The sequence below is a fragment of the Protopterus annectens genome, chromosome 13.part0 (assembly GCF_019279795.1).
Source record: "Protopterus annectens isolate FY-2018-M chromosome 13.part0, PAN1.0, whole genome shotgun sequence".
Lineage (NCBI taxonomy): Eukaryota > Metazoa > Chordata > Ceratodontiformes > Protopteridae > Protopterus > Protopterus annectens.
In genome coordinates this window covers 1,301,148,455-1,301,162,849 of record NC_056747.1, presented here as the reverse complement: position 1 = coordinate 1,301,162,849, position 14,395 = coordinate 1,301,148,455, and positions in this window count along the sequence as shown.

Genomic DNA, 14,395 nt, shown 5'->3' with positions numbered 1-14,395 from the left:
TTGCAGTGTAGAGTAGGTAAGTGGATGTCAGAGTTGTTAGAGATTGCAGTTTAGAGTAGGTAAGGGGATGTCAGAGTTGTTACAGATTGCAGTCTAGATTAGGCAAGTACATGTCAGAGTTGTTAGAGATTGCAGTGTATAGTAGGTAAGTGAATGTCAGAGTTGTTAGAGATTGCAGTTTAGAGCAGGTAAGGGGATGTCAGAGTTGTTAGAGATTGCAGTGTAGAGTAGTTAAGTGAATGTCAGAGTTGTTAGAGATTGCAGTGTAGAGTAGGTAAGTGCATGTCAGAGTTGTTAGAGATTGCAGTGTAGAGTAGGCAAGCAAATGTCAGAGTTGTTAGAGATTGCAGTGTAGAGTAGGTAAGTGAATGTCAGAGTTGTTGGAGATTGCAGTGTAGAGTAGGTAAGTGAATGTCAGAGTTGTTAGAGATTGCAGGGTAGAGTAGGTAAGTGGATGTAAAAGTTGTTAGAGATTGCAATCTAGAGTAGGTAAGTGAATGTCAGAGTTGTTAGAGATTGCAGTGTAGAGTAGGTAAGTGGATGTCAGAGTTGTTACAGATTGCAGTGTAGAGTAGGTAAGTGAATGTCAGAGTTGTTAGAGATTGCAGTGTAGAGTAGGTAAGTGCATGTCAGAGATGTTAGAGATTGCAGTGTAGAGTAGGTAAGCAAATGTCAGAGATGTTAGAGATTGCAGTGTAGAGTAGGTAAGTAAATGTCAGAGTTGTTGGAGATTGCAGTGTAGAGTAGGTAAGTGAATGTCAGAGTTGTTAGAGATTGCAGGGTAGAGTAGGTAAGTGGATGTCAAAGTTGTTAGAGATTGCAGTCTAGAGTAGGTAAGTGAATGTCAGAGTTGTTAGAGATTGCAGTGTAGAGTAGGTAAGTGGATGTCAGAGTTGTTACAGATTGCAGTGTAGAGTAGGTAAGTGGATGTCAGAGTTGTTAGATATTGCAGTGTAGATTAGGTAAGTGGATGTCAGAGTTGTTAGAAATTGCAGTCTAGAGTAGGTAAGTGAATGTCAGAGTCATTAGAGATTGCAGTGTAGAGTAGGTAAGTGGATGTCAGAGTTGTTACAGATTGCATTGTAGAGTAGGTAAGTGGATGTCAAAGTTGTTAGAGATTGCAGTGTAGATTAGGTAAGTGGATGTGAGAGTTGTTAGAGATTGCAGTTAAGAGTAGGTAAGGGGATGTCAGAGTTGTTACAGATTGCAGTGTAGAGTAGGTAAGTGAATGTTAGAGTTGTTAGAGATTACAGTGTAGAGTAGGTAAGCGAATGTCAGAGTTGTTAGAGATTGCCATGTAGGGTAGGTAAGTGGATGTCAGAGTTGTTAGAGATTGCAGTGTAGAGTAGGTAAGTGCATGTCAGAGTTGTTAGAGATTGCAGTGTAGAGTAGGTAAGCAAATGTCAGAGTTGTTAGATATTGCAGTGTAGAGTAGGTAAGTGAATGTCAGAGTTGTTGGAGATTGCAGTGTAGAGTAGGTAAGTGAATGTCAGAGTTGTTAGAGATTGCAGGGTATAGTAGGTAAGTGGATGTCAAAGTTGTTAGAGATTGCAGTTTAGAGTAGGTAAGTGGATGTCAGAGTTGTTACAGATTGCAGTGTAGAGTAGGTAAGTGGATGTCAGAGTTGTTAGAGATTGCAGTGTAGATTAGGTAAGTGGATGTCAGAGTTGTTAGAGATTGCAGTCTAGAGTAGGTAAGTGAATGTCAGAGTTGTTACAGATTGTAGTGTAGAGTAGGTAAGTGAATGTTAGAGTTGTTAGAGATTGCAGTGTAGAGTAGGTAAGTGCATGTCAGAGTTGTTAGAGATTGCAGTGTAGAGTAGGTAAGCAAATGTCAGAGTTGTTAGAGATTGCAGTTTAGAGTAGGTAAGTGAATGTCAGAGTTGTTGGAGATTGCAGTGTAGAGTAGGTAAGTGAATGTCAGAGTTGTTAGAGATTGCAGGGTAGAGTAGGTAAGCAAATATCAGAGTTGTTAGAGATTGCAGTGTAGAGTAGGTAAGTGAATGTCAGAGTTGTTAGAGATTGCAGTGTAGAGTAGGTAAGTGAATGTTAGAGTTGTTAGAGATTGCAGTGTAGAGTAGGTAAGTGCATGTCAGAGTTGTTAGAGATTGCAGTGTAGAGTAGGTAAGCAAATGTCGGAGTTGTTAGAGATTGCAGTGTAGAGTAGGTAAGTGAATGTAAGAGTTGTTGGAGATTGCAGTGTAGAGTAGGTAAGTGAATGTCAGAGTTGTTAGAGATTGCAGGGTAGAGTAGGTAATTGGATGTCAAAGTTGTTAGAGATTGCAGTCTAGAGTAGGTAAGTGCATGTCAGAGTTGTTAGAGATTGCAGTGTAGAGTAGGTAAGCAAATGTCAGAGTTGTTAGAGATTGCAGTGTAGAGTAGGTAAGTGAATGTCGGAGTTGTTAGAGATTGCAGTGTAGAGTAGGTAAGTGAATGTAAGAGTTGTTGGAGATTGCAGTGTAGAGTAGGTAAGTGAATGTCAGAGTTGTTAGAGATTGCAGGGTGTAGTAGGTAAGTGGATGTCAAAGTTGTTAGAGATTGCAGTCTAGAGTAGGTAAGTGCATGTCAGAGTTGTTAGAGATTGCAGTGTAGAGTAGGTAAGCAAATGTCAGAGTTGTTAGAGATTGCAGTGTAGAGTAGGTAAGTGAATGTCAGAGTTGTTGGAGATTGCAGTGTAGAGTAGGTAAGTGAATGTCAGAGTTGTTAGAGATTGCAGGGTAGAGTAGGTAAGTGGATGTCAAAGTTGTTAGAGATTGCAGTCTAGAGTAGGTAAGTGAATGTCAGAGTTGTTTGAGATTGCAGTGTAGAGTAGGTAAGTGGATGTCAGAGTTGTTACAGATTGCAGTGTAGAGTAGGTAAGTGGATGTCAGAGTTGTTAGAGATTGCAGGGTAGATTAGGTAATTGGATGTCAAAGTTGTTAGAGATTGCAGTCTAGAGTAGGTAAGTGAATGTTAGAGTTGTTAGAGATTGCAGTGTAGAGTAGGTAAGTGCATGTCAGAGTTGTTAGAGATTGCAGTGTAGAGTAGGTAAGCAAATGTCGGAGTTGTTAGAGATTGCAGTGTAGAGTAGGTAAGTGAATGTAAGAGTTGTTGGAGATTGCAGTGTAGAGTAGGTAATTGGATGTCAAAGTTGTTAGAGATTGCAGTCTAGAGTAGGTAAGTGAATGTTAGAGTTGTTAGAGATTGCAGTGTAGAGTAGGTAAGTGCATGTCAGAGTTGTTAGAGATTGCAGTGTAGAGTAGGTAAGCAAATGTCAGAGTTGTTAGAGATTGCAGTGTAGAGTAGGTAAGTGAATGTCAGGTTTGTTGCAGATTGCAGTGTAGAGTAGGTAAGTGAATGTCAGAGTTGTTAGAGATTGCAGGGTATAGTAGGTAAGTGGATGTCAAAGTTGTTAGAGATTGCAGTGTAGAGTAGGTAAGTGCATGTCAGAGTTGTTAGAGATTGCAGTGTAGAGTAGGTAAGCAAATGTCAGAGTTGTTAGAGATTGCAGTGTAGAGTAGGTAAGTGAATGTCAGAGTTGTTGGAGATTGCAGTGTAGAGTAGGTAAGTGAATGTCAGAGTTGTTAGAGATTGCAGGGTAGAGTAGGTAAGTGGATGTCAAAGTTGTTAGAGATTGCAGGGTGTAGTAGGTAAGTGGATGTCAAAGTTGTTAGAGATTGCAGTCTAGAGTAGGTAAGTGAATGTTAGAGTTGTTAGAGATTGCAGTGTAGAGTAGGTAAGTGCATGTCAGAGTTGTTAGAGATTGCAGTGTAGAGTAGGTAAGCAAATGTCGGAGTTGTTAGAGATTGCAGTGTAGAGTAGGTAAGTGAATGTAAGAGTTGTTGGAGATTGCAGTGTAGAGTAGGTAAGTGAATGTCAGAGTTGTTAGAGATTGCAGGGTGTAGTAGGTAAGTGGATGTCAAAGTTGTTAGAGATTGCAGTCTAGAGTAGGTAATTGGATGTCAAAGTTGTTAGAGATTGCAGTCTAGAGTAGGTAAGTGAATGTTAGAGTTGTTAGAGATTGCAGTGTAGAGTAGGTAAGTGCATGTCAGAGTTGTTAGAGATTGCAGTGTAGAGTAGGTAAGCAAATGTCGGAGTTGTTAGAGTAGGTAAGTGAATGCAGAGATTGCAGTGTAGAGTAGGTAAGCAAATGTCGGAGTTGTTAGAGATTGCAGTGTAGAGTAGGTAAGTGAATGTAAGAGTTGTTGGAGATTGCAGTGTAGAGTAGGTAAGTGAATGTCAGAGTTGTTAGAGATTGCAGGGTGTAGTAGGTAAGTGGATGTCAAAGTTGTTAGAGATTGCAGTCTAGAGTAGGTAAGTGCATGTCAGAGTTGTTAGAGATTGCAGTGTAGAGTAGGTAAGCAAATGTCAGAGTTGTTAGAGATTGCAGTGTAGAGTAGGTAAGTGAATGTCAGAGTTGTTGGAGATTGCAGTGTAGAGTAGGTAAGTGAATGTCAGAGTTGTTAGAGATTGCAGGGTAGAGTAGGTAAGTGGATGTCAAAGTTGTTAGAGATTGCAGTCTAGAGTAGGTAAGTGAATGTCAGAGTTGTTTGAGATTGCAGTGTAGAGTAGGTAAGTGGATGTCAGAGTTGTTACAGATTGCAGTGTAGAGTAGGTAAGTGGATGTCAGAGTTGTTAGAGATTGCAGTGTAGATTAGGTAAGTGGATGTCAGAGTTGTTGGAGATTGCAGGGTAGAGTAGGTAAGTGGATGTCAAAGTTGTTAGAGATTGCAGTCTAGAGTAGGTAAGTGAAAGTCAGAGTTGTTAGAGATTGCAGTGTAGAGTAGGTAAGTGGATGTCAGAGTTTTTACAGATTGCAGTGTAGAGTAGGTAAGTGGATGTCAGAGTTGTTACAGATTGCAGTGCAGAGTAGGTAAGCAAATGTCAGAGTTGTTAGAGATTGCAGTGTAGAGTAGGTAAGTGCATGTCAGAGTTGTTAGAGATTGCAGTGTAGAGTAGGTAAGTGCATATCAGAGTTGTTAGAGATTGCAGTATAGAGTAGGTAAGTGAATGTTAGAGTTGTTAGAGATTGCAGTGTAGAGTAGGTAAGTGCATGTCAGAGTTGTTAGAGATTGCAGTGTAGAGTAGGTAAGCAAATGTCAGAGTTGTTAGAGATTGCAGTTTAGAGTAGGTAAGTGAATGTCAGAGTTGTTGGAGATTGCAGTGTAGAGTAGGTAAGTGAATGTCAGAGTTGTTAGAGATTGCAGGGTAGAGTAGGTAAGTAGATGTCAAAGTTGTTAGAGATTGCAGTGTAGAGTAGGTAAGCAAATGTCAGAGTTGTTAGAGATTGCAGTGTAGAGTAGGTAAGTGAATGTCAGAGTTGTTGGAGATTGCAGTGTAGAGTAGGTAAGTGAATGTCAGAGTTGTTAGAGATTGCAGTCTAGAGTAGGTAAGTGCATGTCAGAGTTGTTAGAGATTGTAGTGTAGAGTAGGTAAGCAAATATCAGAGTTGTTAGAGATTGCAGTGTAGAGTAGGTAAGTGAATGTCAGAGTTGTTGGAGATTTCAGTGTAGAGTAGGCAAGTGAATGTCAGAGTTGTTAGAGATTGCAGGGTAGAGTAGGTAATTGGATGTCAAAGTTGTTAGAGATTGCAGTCTAGAGTAGGTAAGTGAATGTCAGAGTTGTTAGAGATTGCAATGTAGAGTAGGTAAGTGGATGTCAGAGTTGTTACAGATTGCAGTGTAGAGTAGGTAAGTGAATGTTAGAGTTGTTAGAGATTGCAGTGTAGAGTAGGTAAGTGCATGTCAGAGTTGTTAGAGATTGCAGTGTAGAGTAGGTAAGCAAATGTCGGAGTTGTTAGCGATTGCAGTGTAGAGTAGGTAAGTGAATGTCAGAGTTGTTGGAAATTGCAGTGTAGAGTAGGTAAGTGAATGACAGAGTTGTTAGAGATTGCAGGGTGTAGTAGGTAAGTGGATGTCAAAGTTGTTAGAGATTGCAATCTAGAGTAGGTAAGTGCATGTCAGAGTTGTTAGAGATTGCAGTGTAGAGTAGGTAAGCAAATGTCAGAGTTGTTAGAGATTGCAGTGTAGAGTAGGTAAGTGAATGTCAGAGTTGTTGGAGATTGCAGTGTAGAGTAGGTAAGTGAATGTCAGAGTTGTTAGAGATTGCAGGGTAGAGTAGGTAAGTGGATGTCAAAGTTGTTAGAGATTGCAGTGTAGAGTAGGTAAGTGAATGTCAGAGTTGTTAGAGATTGCAGTGTAGAGTAGGTAAGTGGATGTCAGAGTTGTTACAGATTGCAGTGTAGTGTAGGTAAGTGGATGTCAGAGTTGTTAGAGATTGCAGTGTAGATTAGGTAAGTGGATGTCAGAGTTGTTAGAGATTGCAGTCTAGAGTAGGTAAGTGAATGTCAGTGTTGTTACAGATTGCAGTGTAGAGTAGGTAAGTGAATGTTAGAGTTGTTAGAGATTGCAGTGTAGAGTAGGTAAGCAAATGTCAGAGCTGTTAGAGATTGCAGTGTAGAGTAGGTAAGTGAATGTCAGAGTTGTTGGAGATTGCAGTGTAGAGTAGGTAAGTGAATGTCAGAGTTGTTAGAGATTGCAGTCTAGAGTAGGTAAGTGCATGTCAGAGTTGTTAGAGATTGTAGTGTAGAGTAGGTAAGCAAATATCAGAGTTGTTAGAGATTGCAGTGTAGAGTAGGTAAGTGAATGTCAGAGTTGTTGGAGATTGCAGTGTAGAGTAGGTAAGTGAATGTCAGAGTTGTTAGAGATTGCAGGGTAGAGTAGGTAATTGGATGTCAAAGTTGTTAGAGATTGCAGTCTAGAGTAGGTAAGTGAATGTCAGAGTTGTTAGAGATTGCAATGTAGAGTAGGTAAGTGGATGTCAGAGTTGTTAGAGATTGCAGTCTAGAGTAGGTAAGTGAATGTCAGAGTTGTTAGAGATTGCAGTGTAGAGTAGGTAAGTGGATGTCAGAGTTGTTACAGATTGCATTGTAGAGTAGGTAAGTGGATGTCAAAGTTGTTAGAGATTGCAGTGTAGATTAGGTAAGTGGATGTCAGAGTTGTTAGAGATTGCAGTTTAGAGTAGGTAAGGGGATGTCAGAGTTGTTACAGATTGCAGTGTAGAGTAGGTAAGTGAATGTTAGAGTTGTTAGAGATTGCAGTGTAGAGTAGGTAAGTGCATGTCAGAGTTGTTAGAGATTGCAGTGTAGAGTAGGTAAGCAAATGTCAGAGTTGTTAGAGATTGCAGTGTAGAGTAGGTAAGTGAATGTCAGAGTTGTTGGAGATTGCAGTGTAGAGTAGGTAAGTGAATGTCAGAGTTGTTAGAGATTGCAGGGTAGAGTAGGTAAGTGGATGTCAAAGTTGTTAGAGATTGCAGTCTAGAGTAGGTAAGTGAATGTCAGAGTTGTTAGAGATTGCAGTGTAGAGTAGGTAAGTGGATGTCAGAGTTGTTACAGATTGCAGTGTATAGTAGGTAAGTAGATGTCAGAGTTGTTACAGATTGCAGGTTAGAGTAGGTAAGTGGATGTCAGAGTTGTTAGAGATTGCAGTGTAGATTACGTAAGTGGATGTCAGAGTTGTTAGAGATTGCAGTTTAGAGTAGGTAAGGGGATGTCAGAGTTGTTACAGATTGCAGTCTAGAGTAGGCAAGTACATGTCAGAGTTGTTGGAGATTGCAGTGTATAGTAGGTAAGTGAATGTCAGAGTTGTTAGAGATTGCAGTTTAGAGTAGGTAAGGGGATGTCAGAATTGTTACAGATTGCAGTGTAGAGTAGGTAAGTGCATGTCAGAGTTGTTAGAGATTGCAGTGTAGAGTAGGTAAGTGCATGTCAGAGTTGTTAGAGATTGCAGTGTAGAGTAGGTAAGTGCATATCAGAGTTGTTAGAGATTGCAGTATAGAGTAGGTAAGTGAATGTCAGAGTTGTTAGAGATTGCAGTGTAGAGTAGGTAAGCAAATGTTAGAGTTGTCAGAGATTGCAGTGTAGAGTAGGTAAGTGAATGTCAGAGTTGTTGGAGATTGCAGTGTAGAATAGTAAGCGAATGTCAGAGTTGTTAGAGATTGCAGGGTAGAGTAGGTAAGTGGATGTCAGAGTTGTCAGACATTGCAGTCTAGAGTAGGTAAGTCAATGTCAGAGTTGTTAGAGATTGCAGTGTAGAGTAGGTAAGTGGATGTCAGAGTTGTTACAGATTGCATTGTAGAGTAGGTAAGTGGATGTCAAAGTTGTTAGAGATTGCAGTGTAGATTAGGTAAGTGGATGTCAGAGTTGTTAGAGATTGCAGTTTAGAGTAGGTAAGGGGATGTCAGAGTTGTTACAGATTGCAGTGTAGAGTAGGTAAGTGCATGTCAGAGTTGTTAGAGGTTGCAGTGTAGAGTAGGTAAGTGGATGTCAGAGTTGTTAGAGATTGCAGTGTAGAGTAGGTAAGCTCATGTCAGAGTTAGAGATTGCAGTGTAGAGTAGGTAAGTTGATGTCACAGTTGTTAGAGTGCAGTGCAGAGTAGGTAAGTGGATGTCAGAGTTGTTAGAGATTGCAGTGTAGAGTAGGTAAATTGATGTCAGAGTTGTTAGAGATTGCAGTGCAGAGTAGGTAAGTGGATGTCAGAGTTGTTAGAGATTGCAGTGTAGAGTAGGTAAGTGAATGTCAGAGTAGTTAGAGATTGCAATGTAGAGTAGGTAAGCGAATGTCAGATTTGTTAGCGATTGGCTAGGAGTTACAGTTACAAGTCGTGTTATTAAGTAGATGTTACTAGGAAGACAAAGATATGTCTCTTTGTGTTAGGGTAATATGTGGAGCAGGGCTCTTCTCTGTCTCACAAACTACATATCAGGGCAGAAAACTACAACAGCAGATCTGGGTATTCAGGGGTCAGCAATCCACTAGGGCAAGGCAGGGAATTTTCTGCTGCTATCCTTCCACCTGAATTTCCTTCACATTAACACATATCGTACTGAAGATCTAATGTGATCCAGTGACTATAGTGTCCTATGTACTGAGAGACACAAAGTCATAAAATACTAAGATTTGCAGGCAAAAACAAGGGCAATGTGGATGAAGGGTACCCAGACAGTTCCAATAGTAGTAGGAGCAATGGGTCTTTAAAAAATAATTTACAATCGTACTTGGATATGTTACCAATGCATGTAAGTCTGTATGAATGCAGAAGGAGTCATTACAGGGCCATTGCGGGTGCTGCAAAGAGCACCTTTGGCTAACATCAAAGATTGAAACAATACTAATTTCATGAGTTTTAATCATACTTTGACTTAGGAATGGGGTCCATTCCCATCATGCTATTAGAAACCGAAAAGACTTGGAGAAATTAAAAAAGATCTAATCCCTTTTAGGATTGCTTGCCGTATATTAACATTTGGATGTGATGGCTCAATGTAAGTGTGGGCAGTACCCACTTAGAGTTACACCAATACTAACATTCAGTTCTTGTCCTCCCTCTGTCTTCAACAGTGCCATGTTGAAGACACATGTCTATTTTGTATACAGTACATCCCAGCATGTAGTGCCTTGTTGAAGACACATGGCTAATGTGTATACAGTACATCCCAGCATTTAGTGCTATGTTGAAGACACATAGCTAATCTGTATACAGTACCTCCCAGCATATAGTGCCATGTTGAAGACACATGGATTCTTTGTATACAGTACACCCCAGCATGTAGTGCATACTTTGCACATAGATCATACCGGGGTATTTTTTTTTATTCATTTGTTAACAAGTATGCCCACTGGATGCAAGTGTCCCTTTTCAGCAGTGACCCTTGAGCATTGTCTGGTCAAGTGAATTGTTTGGAGTAAGGAATCAAACCCTGCACCCTAAATTGTAAGAAGCAGCTCACTAACAGATCTGAGTTTCAGTCGTCTGCACTAACTAGCAGACTGGGCTATCCTTATATCTAATCTGTATGTGACATAATGCTGGTTATTATGGATACTGCATTATGATCGCAAACTTATGCTTTATTACTTTTATTCTTACAGGATTTTGTAAGTGTATCTTATACTGAAAACCTCTTTGCAATCTTTACCTTTGTCGTGTGCTTGGAGCATGTCTGAAAAGGACAATTTCTCAATAGAACACAACCTGTTTTCAAATGCAAATGAATGGAGGGTTTATAATGTTTGCTGTTAATTGGGATGGCACTGATTTATCTCATGGTGATTGATAAGGCCAGAGCTAGGCGGATTATACAATTCAGTAATTATCACTCACAGACATTGGTAAGGCCAGTACTAGGGAGTTTATATAGGTCCTTGGATTTATAAAGTTCTACAGTTCTTTAGGTTGGCAGTGTTGTAGCTCATGGAAATTGATAATGCCAGACCCAGAGACTTATTCATTTCTACAGTTAGTGCAGTTGGAACTGACCTCTCTCCTAGGTATTGCAAAGACCAATGCTGATCACTTTAATAGTTTCAGGGTTTCATAAAGGTCATATAGCTTGCTTAGGTCTGTAGTCAGCTGGACTGGTAGTGTTGTCTCGGGCAGACACTGGGCAGCCCCAAGTACGATAGCTTGCACAGGTCTGGAATCAGCTGGGCTGGTAGTGTTGTTTTGGGCAGACACTGGGTAGCCCCATGTAAGATAGCTGCACAGGTCTGTAGTCAGCCCGGCTGGTACTATTGTCTTGGGTAGACACTGGACAGCCCATGTAACACAGCCTGCACAGGTCTGCAGTCAGCTGGGCTGGTACTGTTGTCTCGAGCAGAAACTGGGCAGCCCCATGTAAGATAGTTTGCACAGGTCTACAGTTAGCTGGGCTGGTACTGCTGTCTTGGGCAGACATTGAGCAGCCCTACGTGAAGATAGATTGCACAGGTCTGCAGTCAGCTGGGCTAGTACTGTTGTCTCGGGCAGACACTGAACAGCCCCTTGTAAGATAGCTTGCACAGGTCTGAAGTCAGCTGAGCTGATACTGTTGTTTTGGGCAGAAACTGGACAGCCCCATGTAAGATAGCTTGCAAAGGTCTGTAGTCAGCTGGGCTGGTACTGTTTTGGGCAGACACTGGGCTTCTCTTTAAGATAGTTTGTACAGGTCTGCAGTCAGCTGAGCTGGTAGTGTTGTGTCAGGCAGACACTGGGCAGCCCCATGTAAGATAGCTTGCACAGGTCTGCAGTCAGCTGGGCTGATAGTGTTGTTTTGGGCAGACACTGGACAGCCCCATTTAAGATAGCTTGCACAGGTCTGCAGTCAGCTGGGCTGGTAGTGTTGTTTTGGGCAGACACTGGGCAGCCCCATGTAAGATAGCTTGCACAGGTCTGCAGTCAGCTGGGCTGGTATTGTTGTCTCGGGCAGACACTGGGCAGCCCATGTAAGATAGCTTGCACAGGTCTGCAGTCAGCTGGGCTGGTAGTGTTATCTTGGGCAGACACTTGGCAGCCCTATGTAAGATAGTTGCACAGGTCTGCAGTCAGCTGGGCTGATACTGTTGTCTCAGGCAGACACTGGGCAACCCCATGTAAGGTAGCTGTACAGGTCTGCAGTCAGCTGGGCTGATACTGCTGTCTCGGGCAGACACTGGGCAGCCCCATGTAAGATAGCTTGCACAGGTCTGCCTTCAGCTGGGCTGGTACTGTTATGTTGGGCAGACAGTGGGCAATGCCTCTCATGTCCACTAGTGGCTGAGCAGAGACCATGAGAAGCTCCAATGTTTGTTAGCTTGCATAGGTCTGCAGTCAGCTGGGCTGCTAGCATTGTCTTGGGCAGACACTGGCAAACATTGTAAGGCAGTTTACACAGATCTGCAGTTAACTAGGTTGGTTACTGTCATCTGCCGTAGATATCACTAAGGCCACTTCTGGGGAATTTATACAGGTCTGCAGTTAATAGCTTTGGCATTGTTCTATTTTGTAGAGATTGATAAGGCCAGAGCTGGAGGATTTATACAGATCTGTAGTTAAACAGGCTAGTAGTGTTGTCTTTGGGCAGACACTGGCAAGCTCAGTGTAGGATAGTTTACATAGGTCTAAAGTTAACTGGGTTGGTACTGTCATCTGTCATGGATATCGGCACGGCCACTGCTGGGGAATTTAAATGGTTCTGTGGTAGCTGTTTTATATATTTTGTTTAACAAGTTCTCTAATTGAGTTCATGTTAATTTTCAGTGGATTCTCTGGAGTACTGTCTGGTTAAGTGACTTGTTGAGTGTTACACAATAAACCAAAAGGGAGACAGCTGGAATCAAACACTGTGCTACAGAATGAAGCTTGTAAACACTGTGCTACAGAATGAAGCTTGTAACCACCGTGCTACAGAATGAAGCTTGTAAACACTGTGCTACAGAATGAAGCTTGTAAACACTGTGCTACAGAATGAAGCTTGTAAACACCGTGCTACAGAATGAAGCTTGTAAACACTGTGCTACAGAATGAAGCTTGTAAACACCGTGCTACAGAATGAAGCTTGTAAACACCGTGCTACAGAATGAAGCTTGTAAACACCGTGCTACAGAATGAAGCTTGTAAACACCGTGCTACAGAATGAAGCTTGTAAACACAGTGCTACAGAATGAAGCTTGTAAACACTGTGCTACAGAATGAAGCTTGTAAACACTGTGCTACAGAATGAAGCTTGTTTTGCAGTTTACTGCCTTAAGTCTCTGTGCTAAACTGTTGGCTCTGTTATAGACTGTGCTGGAGGTTTTCTACAGGTTTTGTCATTATCTGGGTTCATACTGCCATTTTAGACATTGGTAAGCACAGAGCTAAACGTTTATACACATCTTCTGTGAGTTGGGTTGGCACTGTTGTCCCAGAGACTAACAGTGATGGTGGGTTTACACAGCTTTACAGCTATCTAGTTTGGTACTGCTGTCTCTCATAGAGATCACCAAGGTCAGAGTTGGTCTATTGATACAGTTCTACAGATCTGGTATTCAGGACAGGATTGTAGGGATTATATAGGTCTGCAGATGGGTGGGTTGGTGCTGTCAGCTCTCTCAGACAGTGTAAAGGCAGTGTGCAGATTTTAGGTTGGCAGGGAACTGGGACAAACATGGTAAAAATGTAAATATAGGAAGCATTGGCTGGTGTCATGCATCTTAACTCTGTAAATGTCTATATATCTGGGTTATCAGCTGGAAGAGGATGTGTTAAGAGGCGTTCCCTGTATTCCTGCATGGTGATATCCAAGCAGTTGTGGTGTGCATTCTTTTAAATGCTCACCTGTTTCTTTGCACTGGTAATGCAGCTTTAGGACATTTAGCACATCTTACATATTGAATAAAGAGTAAGCATGGATGTAATAAGTACAAAGAAATACACACGGGTGAAATTGTCAGCAGTCACATTCCTATTCCCACAGTTGTGAGATGAGTTGCTTAGCTTTGTGCAGTAGGATGAACACAAATCTTAGCTACAACTTTGTCCTGTATTGCATTTATATAACTGATTTGTGTTACTGCCTGGTTTTAGTTTATTAGATAGAGACTATGGGATTGTTTAATCTTCAAGGTCATTCTTCAAAGTGCAGGGTGTGGAATGTGCTCTGTTCATATTAACTTGATTAAGATGAACAAATAACTATAATTAAGTTATTGCATTTAACAGCCCTGTGTACTTTATTTATAACATGCGTATTTATTTTGCTGCACTTTGCTCCATACTTGAGCTTTGTAATAAGTCCAGATTTGGAAGTGCTGCTTCTGGGCTATGGGTTGCACAGATAACTAAATAAATCACAAGAACAAAATAAGACAGGCAATGCCTCTCATGTCCACTAGGGGCTGAGCAGAGACCATAAGAAGCCCCCATGTTTGTTAGCTGAAACTCTTCCGTTGAGTCCACAACCTCCCTTCCCCCAACCCTTGCAGTATTTGTAACTGCTTTAAACTACCATGGCTGGGTGGAGTGTTCGAATCACAAAAATCTTGTTTGCATTTAGTCAACAGAAGCAAAGTTTTCTTAGAGAAAAAAAGCACTGAGTGTAGCTTGATGACGTAAGAAGTGATGCTGCATTGTTTCAATGCAACAGGGTATCAGATTTATCCCTCATTTATTATCAGACTTTCAAAAAGTTAAGTGTAGCTTTTCTATATGATAGTATGCTGTAATAAAGGTCTTCTATATTCAGTGACATAAGTACTTAAATGTTCTTTCTTTATTTTCTTTCCTTTTTCACACTTTATTATTATTTACAAATGAAAAAAACTGTTACTAATGTTATTATTACAATTTATTGTCAGTTGTTATCATTCTGTTGATTTATCAGGTATTATTATTTTTATTTTCAGTTTTTATCATTAATATTATTATTATAATTTCAGTTTTTGAATGAAAGCTTGCTCTTTGCCCTTTTTAATTGTGCTTTCTATGCCATTTTGGTAGCAGGTACGCTTTTGTCTTTTCTCCTTGAGAGGCTCTGACTCACCTGAAAATGTCACCCTGATCAGTTCTGACAGCTGTAATATTACCTCTCTACCCCTCATCTAAAGCCAAGAAAGAAAGCATGTGTGGGGCTTTCCTCACCT